We start from the raw sequence: 12,433 nt of genomic DNA on the forward strand, positions 1-12,433 counted from the left end.
TTAACCTCTCTGTGCCTCAGTTTAGGCTTCTGTAAAATAGAAATTAATTTTAGCGCTTGTCTTCTAGTGTTGTTATGAAGATTGAGTGAGTTAACAGTGTGCTGCTTTGTGCCGGCTACTGTGTTATCATCACAACCATCATCATCACCGCTGAGAAGATGAACACAATCATAGTGGGAAGGGCTCCGTTTCCCAGAGAAAATAACTACCATGCATCTTTCTCCGTAAACACAAGTGTGTAAACAGTGGACAATGACTGAGACATGAACAGATATGTGTAAGGCAAGTAAAATGTAAATGGTAGCAACTAAATGGGGTATGTGGGTGCTCACTCTAACACTCTTTCAACTTTTCTGTGTGTTAGAAAAATTTCATAAGAAAATGGCCAAGAAATGCATAAAGGAGAGAAATAGGCGAAAAAGAAAAGGGAACTTAACAGGGAAGATCAGCCACACCACCGCCCCACAAAAGTATTATTCATCAGTAACAACAGCAACAATAACCATGATTTTTTTTTTCCTTTTAAGAGATGGGGTTTCACTCTGTTGCCAAGGTTGGAGTGCATGGTTCAATCACAGCTCACTGCGGCCTCCAACTCATGGGCTGAAGCGATTCTCCTGCCTCAGCCTCTCAAGTAGCTAGGACTACACGTGTGTACCACAACACCGAGCTAATTAAAAAAATTAAAAAATTTGTAGAGCAGGTCTTGTTACGTTGCCAAAACCGGTCTCAAACTCCTGGCTTCAAGTGATCATCCCGCTTTAGCGTCCCCAAGTGCTGGGATTAGAGGCATGAGCCACTATGTCCAACCTAACCATGACCTTTCTAGAAATCTCACCTATCATTTTGTTTCTGTCTTACAACAATCTAAGGAAGTTACTCCAACTATCACTGCCATTTCAGAAGTTCAAAAACAAGAACAGAATGAAAGACCTATGGAGGATCATGGAATTCGTAAGTTACTGTGGACCTCTGGACAGAGTTCCACTGCTGCGGTCCCACTGCCAGAATAATTAGCATCATTTCGCACCTCTCACCGTAGAAGAAACCACTCTCTTCTTCATCACTGTGGCCCCAGTGCCATAGTTATCGACATATAACAGGCCCACAAAGATTGCTCCATGGAAGGAATGAAGGGAAGGAAAAATCGAGGGAGGGAGATAAGCAACATTGTTGTGGTTTTTTTTCCCAACCACTAGACCCAAACTCTAACCAAACTGTGATTATAAAGAGGACCATTACTTTTATTAAAATGGCATATAATAGTTTCTGACTATAAAAATAACACATTGATTACAGACAACCACAATTTCTCTTCCCAAAGAAAATTAAATCAATGTATTTCCTACATGCGGAAACTGGTAGCCATTCTTTCCCTCAAGAAAGACTTATTCAGACTTTCCAACTGTATCTAGATGACATCCATTCACATGAAAATTACACAGATCTGAGCTATGCCCTGGAGTTGGTCCAGGCAGAAGCAAGCAAGGTGGTGAGCAGTTTGCAAAACATGTCACACAAGGAAAAGCTGACGGAACTACGTCTGCTTCTCTTACAGGAGAAAAGACGTAAAAACGACAGGAAAACAGTCGTCAAATGTTGGCAGGGCTGCATATGTCAGAGGGAATAAACGTTTTCCTGTGAGCCAACTGGGAACAATGTGTAGAAATTACAGGAAGAAACATTTTTGCTTGATATAAAGAAAATGATCAATTTGAAGTCGTGGGAAGAAGTGAACTCTTTTATAAGGCAGAGCTCTCACCATCAACAGCCTTGCCAGGAGCATTATATATACATTCAAGGTAAGCTAGATAACCTTCAAAAGTCCTGTCCAACCGCAATAACCTGCAGTTTCTAAATCCCATATCCATCTATGAGGCAGGCATCATATATACCAGGTTAGCAATGTATGGCACAGGTGGCAAACGCCCACCACACCACATGTGATACACACCCACACACACACACACACACACACACACACACATGCAGACACACAAAAAAGCCACCCTAAGATGAATCACAGATATTTGTAAAACTAAAATTATGTGGTAATAACTAATTTCTAACTCTGTCGTTGAGTTTCTCACAGTTTGGAAGAATGTGGCATGCCAGGAACACATTTTTCGTTCTAGTTGTAACACCCAAAACTGAAACCCTGCATGACGTAAAAGAGTAACTGCTCAACTAGTCCAAACGCTTGCTTTGCAATGACTAGCTGTGTGACCTTGGACAAGCCACTGCACCTCAACAGATGTCAGGGTCCCAGGGAACATGGGACCTGCTATAGTCACCACCAGCCATGTGCAGTGTATTAAGCTCTGCCAATACAGCTAGTGCAACGAAGGAATCTGTAACTTACATAGTATTTTAATTATATCTCTCTGTCATTCATTTATTAAATTTAAACAGCCACACGTGGCTAGTGGCTATCACACTGAACAGTAACTCTCTAACGATTGCTGACAAGGCCACTGAAGAAGAAAGTCAAATTCCAGACCAACCTCAACCCAGCATCTTCTGCAAGATCTCAATACCATAGAGACAACTGTGACAGAAAGAAAAGAGAAAAAGCCTGAGACTCAACCTCAGAAGATCCTTAGGCTACTGTCGGCTACTGTCTAGCCCATACACCATCACCCCCTATCCTAGGATAGACAGCCCAGTAGCCTTTTACCTTTGACCATCCAGGTTGGGTTCCACATCCAAGTATAGCAGTGTAATTATCAACGTTTCCTGGAAAGACGACATGTATAGAACAATGTCCTATGGAAAATGCCCCCACCCAGCCAGTTACGCTATTATGACGACATTAGTGGATTAGTGAAATACTTGTGAATAATTAGCGAACATTACCGAAAAATAATACTTCCTGTAGAGTACAGCTACCTGTAAACTACCTCTTATTAAGTAGAGCATTCAATTTATTTTAGCTTTCAAATCAAATCACGTGACCAACTTTTAAAGTTCTTTCACAAGCTTAAAAACACAAAAATATTAAAAGCCAGAAAGCTGCTAGGCACAGTGGCTCACATCTGTAATTCTAGCACTTTGGGAGGCCAAGAAGGGTAATTCTAGCACTTTGGGAGACCTTGAAATCAGGAGTTTGAGACCAGACTGACCAACATGGTAAAACCCCATCTCTACTAAACATACAAAAATTAGCCAGGCTGATTACAGGTAGTGGTGCACACCTGTAATCACAGCTACTAGGGAGGCTGAGGCAAGAGAATCACTTGAACCCAGGAGAAAGAGGATGCAGTGACCAGAGATCATACCTCTGCACTCCAGCCTGGGCTGACAGAGCAAGATTGTTGCAAAAAATATATATAAAAATTTTTAAAAAGCCAGAAAGTGTGACTTTTATTTATTTATTTATTTATTTTCAGGTAAGTACAATGGGTAGCCTGTGTAGTAAGTTTTGGTTTTTTTTTTTTTTTTTTTTTTTTTTTGAGATAGAGTTTCGCTCTTGTTACCAAGGCTGCAGTGCAATGGAGCGATCTCGGCTCACTGCAACCTCCATCACCTGGGTTCAGGCAATTCTCCTGCCTCAGCCTCCTGAATAGCTGGGATTACAGGCACGCGCCACCACGCCCAGCTAATTTTTTGTATTTTTAGTAGAGACGGGGTTTCACCATGTTGACCAGGATGGTCTCGATCTCTTGACCTCGTGATCCACCCACCTCGGCCTCCCAAAGTGCTGGGATTACAGGCTTGAGCCACCGCGCCCGGCCCGAAAGTGTGACTTTTTAAAGAGTTGCCTAGGTTGTTTTTAAAACATATATTAAAAATCTAGGCAGGGTGCAGTGACTCACGCCTGTAATCCCACCACTTTGGGAGGCTGAGGCAGGTGGATTGCTTGAGCCCAGAAGTTGGAGCCCAGCCTGGGCAATGTGGCAAATCCCCATCTCTACAAAAAAATGCAAAAATAGCCTGGCTCCATGGCACATGCCTGTAGCTGCTGCTACTTGGAGGCTGAGGTGGGAGGATCACTTGAGCCCAAGAGGTGGAGGCTGCAATGAGCCAAGACTGTGCCACTGCCCCACTGCCCTCCAGCCTGGGCAACAGAGACCCCCATCTCAAAAACATGTATGTGTGTGCATGTGGGGTGTATTAATATGTGTGTACATATGTCTAGAAAAATTTATTTTAAAAAAATTGCCAGGTAATATCAAAAATAAACATATTCCTGAGGCTTAAGGGATGCCTGGCAACAAATTTACTTACATATATCAGTAATATTGATCATTACAGCATCAAAGAATGACATCTCAAAATAGCAATGTGAAAGGGCAGTGACCTGCCTAATCATAACTAATTTGACAAAGAAGTTCACAGTGCATCTGGGAAAGTATCATTATTTTTGCAATAGTTTACTTTTGCAATGTTTTAAAGTCTGTTATTTTTTTTTCTTCCTTAATCTAGGCAACTGCCACCAGAAAAACTGTAAACAGATGATTGGTTCATAACGTATAACGGAGTAAAATGCTTCCTAGCACATAGTTCAACACCAGTGGCTAGTCTCACACAGAAAATTTTCCTAGGCAGGAAACTCAGTGTCTCCTGATTCTTCATTCCTAAACTGCATTCTGCTGATATTGCATGTCTCTTATAATTATTATGAGTCCTACACACACACAACAAGGCAGACAGAACCTTCACTGCTGCGGCCCACACCAGCATTAGCTTGCCTTCCCCTGCTTAATTGGCTGTGATCACTGAGCAGAAACAACTCATTGCCTTTTCCTTTTCACATGCTGACTCAAGTATTCCTAACATCATTAGTCATGTTTCACAATGTCTAGAATAAAAAACACTGACATCTCATTCCAGTAATTATTCCATTTTATACTTTGAAGGAAAGAAGTGATCAACAATTTCCAATCTGCCTAAAATCTGAAGCAGCTAACACTTCTGGAAAACAATTTTGACTATGCCACATGCCTGTAGGCCCAGCTTCTTAGGAGGCTGAGGCAAGAGAATAGCTTGAGCCCAGGAGTTCAAGGCCAGCCTGGGAAACACAGCAAGACCCCCATCTCATTAAAAACAACAACAACAACAACAAAAATTGACTAAAAGAAGATTTAAAGTCATGCAAAACACATAACGGACAGTATTATAATTTGTAAAACAAGAAGCTGAAACACAGATTCTTTTGAAGTTTGCTTACAGACTCCAGTGAAGAAACAGAAGTCCTCCTCAAGTCTTCTCAATGAAAACCATTCCACCGTCTGCTGGCACAGAATCTCTGGCTGAGACAAGCACAGCAGCAGGCATTTGGAAATGCACGATGAGCACTCAATTTGTATAAACATGGAAGTGTGGGCTTCTCTAGTAAGGGAGGGAGGAAATCCCCAGCAGTAAGGAGTGAAAACTAATTCGCCTCAGGGCAGTCATTCCTACTTTCTTGGTAGTGCCGGTTAAGCAGAGGCCAGGTGTCTTAGCTCCTGTCTGTAATCTCGGCACTTTTGGAGACAGGAAGATTGCTCGAGGCCATGAATTCAAGACCAGCCTGGGCAACAGAGACCTCCCCATCTTTACAAAACAAGTTGTAAAAAACGTGCTGGGTGTAGTGTCCAGTGTCTATAGTCCCAGCTGCTGCACTTTGAGAGGCTGGAGTGAAAGGACTGCTGGAGCCCAGGAGCTGGGAGCTGCAGTGAACTAGGATCATGCCATTGCTCTCCAGCCCAGGTGACAGAGCAACACCTTGTCTCTTAAGAAAGAGGCCGGACGTGGTGGCTGAAGCCTGTAATCCCAGCACTTTGGGAGGCCGAGGCGGGTGGATCACGAGGTCAAGAGATCGAGACCATCCTGGTCAACATGGTGAAACCCCGTCTCTACTAAAAATACAAAAAATTAGCTGAGCGTGGTGGTGTGTGCCTGTAATCCCAGCTACTCAGGAGGCTGAGGCAGGAGAATTGCCTGAACCCAGGAGGCGGAGGTTGCGGTGAGCCGAGATTGCGCCATTGCACTCCAGCCTGGGTAACAAGAGAAACACTCCGTCTCAAAAAAAAAAAAAAAAAAGAAAAAAAAGAGAGAGAAATCCACATCTAAAAGAGAAAACATAATAAAACTGTTGTCTGTGCTAAATTCCTTCATTTCTACCACATAACAGTATCTGTTTTAACTAAGGCAGACATCACCAAAAGAAACATGGGCCTTTCAATACTCCCCAGCCTTTACTCTCCTGTTGTAGAGAGACTAACGATGCCCAATCCAACATTTATCAACTTGAGGATATCAAAAAAATGCCTCTACATCAAATGGGTTTCAAAACCTCCAGAACACCTGTGGGCACACTGCAGGTATAATGCTGCAATCCCAGCATGTTCGCCAAGGTCGGGGAGGCCCCGTACAGTGAGTGTCACTTCCACTTGCCTGTCTGCACAGGAGCTGCTTCTCTTTTTTTCTTATGAACTGTTTGTCTCATAGCTCTGTTCCTTTTCTTTCTTCCAACAGATACTCACAATGACAGAGTCCATTTGCCAACTCACAGCCAGAGGCAAAGAAATCATTACCCACTAAGAAAAGGGGCCCATAATCACATCTGGTGATTATACTCCATTTCATACATGCTTTTCCCTGAGGCCGCAGTCTTCTACTGAAAATATTTTAATTGTCATTATAAAGTCATGACCATCCACATGTAGAGCTGGTTTGCTTCAATTAGAAGTCACTGCAACCAAAGAACAAAGCATTTTCAGTTCCCTCCCTCACTCTCATTGTGTTTAATATCTCCATTGGGTGAATCTCATGATTGGCTCACTGAATTGAAGAAATGCCCCCAAGTAGGAAGACTAAATTCTGCATCTTCAAAAGATGGTCTTCAAAATCACAGAACAAAAAGCTGCTGAATTGCAGAATATATATTGCTATTTAAAAGTTTGTAAATCTTTTATCTTAAGGGTAGAATTCTTCACTTAGAAAATTCAGATCAATTTATGTGAATGTTTCGTTTGTCTTGAACTAGAAACTGAGCATAGTGTTCAACAGATTCGGCTGTCCACTTATTCATCGACTTTTATATCTCTGCATGTGCTCTCCAGGCTATTATTTGGGGAACTATCGAAGAAAGTTAAGGCCCAAATGCTGGATTTGCCCGTTTTTCAGTTCATGACAAGTATTTTTCAAATGTAGGCCTATAACTAAAAACAGTTTCAACTTTCCTTGAATCGGAGCACTTAAAAATATGTATAGTCTGTACGTTAAACATGTTGTTAGTGAAGTAAAAGGTGACATCATGCAGTGTTACTGCAACCTCTGCCTCCCGGATTCAAGTGATTCTGCTCCCAAGTAGCTGAGATTATAGGCGCCTGTCATCCTGCACGGCTAATTTTTGTATTCTTATAGAGATGAGGTTTCACCATGTTGTTGGCCAGGCTGGTCTAGAACTCCTGACCTCAGGTGATCTGCCGGCTTATACCTCTCAAAGTGCTAGGATTACAGGCAAGAGCCACCACGGCCAGCTTCGTAATACCTTACAATCTAGTATTATCATGATTTTCACCTATTGCTTATTACTTTCATGCAAATTCTAATTGACTTTCAAAAGTAAAATCAATAAAAATGACAGCTGTTTATGTAACATTTACTACGTGCTGGACCTTCATCTTTGCTGGTATTAACTCATTTAACCCTCCTAACCACCCTATGAAGTAGGTACAGTTATTTCTTCAACGAACTGGGGAGCATTTGTTTTCATTTTAAAGTTCGTACTCCTAAACTATACTAACAAAGTTCAAGCTGCAAGATATCAGATTATAAACAACAGGCCAGGCATGGTGGCTCAGACCTGTAATCCCAGCACTTTGGAAGGCCGAGGTAGGTGGATCACTTGAAGTCAGGAGTTTTACCAACATGGTGAAACCCCATCTCTACTAAAAATAGAGAAAATTAGCTGGGTGTGATGACAGACACCTGTAATCCCAGCTACCTGGAAGGTGAGGCAGGAGAGTCACCTGAACCTGTGAGGCAGAGGCAGCAATGAGCCAAGATCGAGCCACTGCACTCCAGCCTAGGTAAAAGAGCAAGATTCCCCTCCACAACAACAAAAAAAGAGCATAAACAACAAAATTAATTCCATGTCCTTACATCATACCAAGGTCACTGCTTTGATACTGCAAATGACCAACGTGATTGGTAAAATAATTAAATGTATTAATTCTTAGGCTATTTGCTCATACCACCAAAGTGAGCCCCACCCTTCACTGTGCATGAGGCACACACACTCAGATACACATCCAGACAGCAAGTTAGCTACGGTTGAGAGAGCAAGAACTTCAGGCAAGTATAAGCCTCAAAACAATCTGTAACCTGATTTTGAAAACTAAATATTAACTTCATCACCTTCTTTCCCAAACCTTCTAACAAGTGGCAAGTCAGATTGAAGCCTCTCTCTTCCCTCCTCTCCATTCTTTGAGGCGCTAATGAGCAGAAAATGAGAATCTAAGGCTCAGAATAATCTCAGACTGAAATAATCAGTCTTAGAAAAACTCAAGAGCTGAAACTAAAGCCTTACTAATTTGCACCATGAAAGAGGCCATTTTTTATGTTACTGCTGACTGATCCAAATCCAAGATAAAAACACCACCAAATCAAAATATTCCTCTAGAAAACATGTATTCAAAAGTTTGTCATGATCCAACACTGTGATTTACTTGTTATCAATTTGTCCCAAAAAAGCTACTACTATTTATCTCTTTTATCTATGTGAAAACAAAATCCAAATGACTGGAACAGGGCATGGTCCACAATAAGTGCTCAATAAATGCTTACTAAAGGAAATGCAGGAATGAATCATTAGGCCCCTCAGCACTCTCACTTGTCTACTTTGTCTCCAGTCCTCACTCTCTGAAAACCCCATTGCACAGAGCCACCAGAGGAATTCTTCTCGAACACAAAAAGAATCATGTCACTCAACTGTTTGAGTCCTGTTCACAGACTTCCCCACACCTCACCAGCAAACTCAAGTTCAAACTCTGTCACAGAGCACCTCTGTTACATCTCCAGCTCGTTCTCTCACCACTCAATTCTTGGCCTTGAATACACGGCAGTAACAGTGAAATTCCCCATGCCTACAGGGTGTTCTCTCCTCCCTTCTGTGAACTGGATGCCTTAGATAACTGTTGTCCTGATAAGTTGTACGTATCTTTAGAGCTGCACTTAGCTCACCACATTACTATCTGCTTCAATGTCCAGCCTTCCTCTCAATAAATATGAACTCTGTAAAGAAAGATTATCTATTAATCATTGTCCCTCCAGCATCTAGAAGAGTACTGGACACATAGTGCATACTTGATAAATGTTTACTGGATGCTTGGATAGATGAATGGATGAGCAAAAGTAAATTGTATGACATCTATCCAAAAGGAAATTCACAGGCAACCATGCTTTTGAGGATGATGATGTTAGGCTTGCCACGAGGAAAAGAAAATATATTTAAGTGGCTCGAACAAAACATTCTCTATTACTAGCGATGATCATAGAACTTATAGTTATCATGTAAGATGGTACCTGCTGGAACTTTTGCTTAATTTCTGAAGGCAGTGAGGCTTAAATCCCCCGAGAATGAAATGATTAGGTAGAAGCTATACATTCTTAGGTTCTCTGCCCTATAGGTAGCATTCTGAAAGCAAATCTAAAAACAGCAATGGCTTTCAGCCATCGCTAAGGAAAACAGTGCCATGTGGGCATACACAGTTTCTGCTGAGTGGACCAGGGGAGAGGACTGGCTCAAAGCAACCTCAACCATCACCCAACAGACATACGAGTCCAAGGCCACTCTTGTGGTAGAAGAAAAAGCAAATGCCACCTAAGTACCTGTTGCACACCTGACTGGTACTGCAGAAACTACCACACAATTAGAAGTTTTGGTTTGTGTCTTAATTGAGGCAGCCACCTTTGACACAGGTGCTGGTTATTGCTGGCCACAGACAAATCTGAGCATCAGCGGGGGCAAAACCCAAGAAATGCGCTGTTGCTACATCTAGGCTGTGTCAGCAATGGTGCCAGTCATGTCCCCCCATGCTATTCTCCTGTGCTTCAGGCTCTGTCCTCAAATAAAGCACTGGGGCAATTGGGCTCTTTCTTGGAAACAAACATTCTGAAATGTAAAGTCTTAAAAACCAGCCAATTACAGTGCCTGTAATTCCAGCACTTTGGGAGGCCAAGGTGGGTAGACTGCTTGAGGTCAGGAGTTCTAGACCAGCCTGGCCAATATGGTGAAACCCCGTCTCTACCAAAAATACAAAAATTAGCTGGGTATGGTGGCACATGCCTGTAATCCCAGCTACTCAGGAGGCTGAGGCAGGGAGAATCACTTGAAGCCAGGAGGCAGAGGTTGCAGTGAGCAGAGATCACATCACTGCACCCCAGCCTGGGTGACAGAGCAAGACTTTATCTCAAAAAAAAAAAAAAAAAATACACACACACACACACACACACACACACACACACACACATAGATTGAAAGTTTATTGTCCTATTCTACATTCACATGTATTTAAAAGTTCCCGAAATGATTTATTCTCAAGGAGTTTTGCATAATACAAAGTTTTAAAAACACAGAAGCCATAGTTTTGTTTTAAAAAATATGAAACATTTCACAAATTTGTGTGTCATCCTTGCACAGGAGACATGTTAATGTCTTTATCATTCTAGTTTTTGTATAAGTACTATCAAAGTGAGGACCACAGTTTTTTTATGTCAAGATGTTAATTTCAAGGTAATCAGGACACAAAAAGCAAGAAATCAAGGTTATCAAGATTATCTTACTGAAGGGAAAATACCAAAATACTGATATCAATATATTTCAACACAGATTTCATTCAATCTGGGATAAAGTGTTTCAATTAATGCCACCAGAAAGAGATTACACTCTTCTCCATGGATTGTTATATACTTATGAAACTTATTTATATCTTTAAAATATTTTTTTCACTTAAAAAGAACTTTAGAAAGGCATGATTCTTCCTTCTACATCTATGTACATCTCAAACCTTATAAAGACATTTCTTGGCACCCCCAAAAACCACAATCCAAGCTTACCTTATTCCCAACACCAGACCGACTTTCTCATGCCACTACCCAAGTTACGGAACAATTTTCTATCTCTTCTGTGACACTGTCACATTTAAACGTCCTCACAGCTCCTGAGGCACCCACTACCAGACTCACCAGAATGTGTCCAATCAAATTACCCCATGATACTCAACCCATCCCACTTCCTCAGAGCCAGAGAAGTCCACATTCTACCCTCATGTGGACTGTAGAACCTCTTTCCTTCACACACTGCCCTCCCTCGCCCCCATCCAACTCCACTGTGATTTTATAGTAAGAACCGTAAGGCCAGGTATGGTGGCTCACACCTGCAATCCCAGCACTTTGGGAGGCGGAGGCAGGTGGTTCACTTGGGGTCAAGAGTTTCAGACCCACCTGGCCAACATGGTAAAACCCCATCCCTACTAAAAACACAAAAATTAGCCGACGTGTTGACTAATTACAGCACGCCTGCAATCCCAGCTACTCGAGAGGCTGAGGCACAACAATGGGTTTAACCAGGGAGATGGAGGCTGTAGTGAGCTGAGACTGAGCCACTGAACTCCAGCCTGGGTGACAAAGCGAAACTCTATCTCAAAAAATTAAAATAAGGTCTTCATCCCCAGTTCCTAGCAAAGAGTTTCTAAAACTTCTGAATCTCCTGGGTGCCAGGAATGAGAAGAGTGTCTCTTGTTCATAATAAGCCCATTTTCAGTCACACCTGAGTTTAGGCAAATGAGATGACTCTTGGTGAGCCCCTAAGGGAGCTTCAGGATGAGGGCTGGTGGTTGCCAGAAGAACCAACCATGAAATCGGAGGAATGAACTTTCAGCCCCTGCCCCACCTCTGGGGAGGTAAGAAGGGGTGGAGACTGAACTAATCACAATGACCAGTGATTTAGTCAACCATGACGATGTCATGGAAGCTCCGTAACACCCCTACGCCCTACGTTACAGAGTTTGGAGAGCTTCTTGGTTGGTGAACACATGAGGTACTGGGCGGGTGGCATCTAGAGAGGACCTGCCCTTCCCCTATACCTTGCCCTCTGCACGTCCCCCATTTGGCTGTTCCTGAGTTGTGACCTTTGCAATAAACCAGTAATAGGAAGTAAAGTGACTTTGTGAGTTCTGTGAGCCTTTATAGGGAATTACTGAATCCAAAGAGTAGGGCTCATAGAAACTCAGGATTTACCGTCTCTTGGTCAGAAGTATAGGAGGCCTGGACTTAAAACTGGCATCTAACAGGGAGGAGTCCTGTGGGTCTAAGCCCATAACCTGTGGGGTCTGTGCTAACTCTGGGTACTGTCAAAATCAATGACCTGGTTGTTGGTGTGGAAAAAAATCCAGCCATTTTTTTTGTTAGAAGTGTTGTGAGGAGAAACAGATCCCAGACCCAC

The 12,433-nt window shown here is 42.4% G+C and overlaps 1 protein-coding gene and 1 non-coding gene across 10 annotated transcripts in view; both read right to left on the reverse strand.

Annotated features, from left to right (window-relative positions):
* Nucleotides 1–12,433, reverse strand: part of CARMIL1 (capping protein regulator and myosin 1 linker 1) — a 354,136-nt gene that overhangs the window by 231,221 nt on the left and 110,482 nt on the right. The window lies entirely within an intron of this gene.
* LOC120361181 (U6 spliceosomal RNA) lies at nt 10,586–10,689 on the reverse strand. Its single transcript, XR_005577530.1, has one exon. It is a non-coding gene; the product is annotated as a U6 spliceosomal RNA (small nuclear RNA).

This window comes from Saimiri boliviensis, chromosome 4, assembly GCF_048565385.1.
Source record: "Saimiri boliviensis isolate mSaiBol1 chromosome 4, mSaiBol1.pri, whole genome shotgun sequence".
NCBI lineage: Eukaryota > Metazoa > Chordata > Mammalia > Primates > Cebidae > Saimiri > Saimiri boliviensis.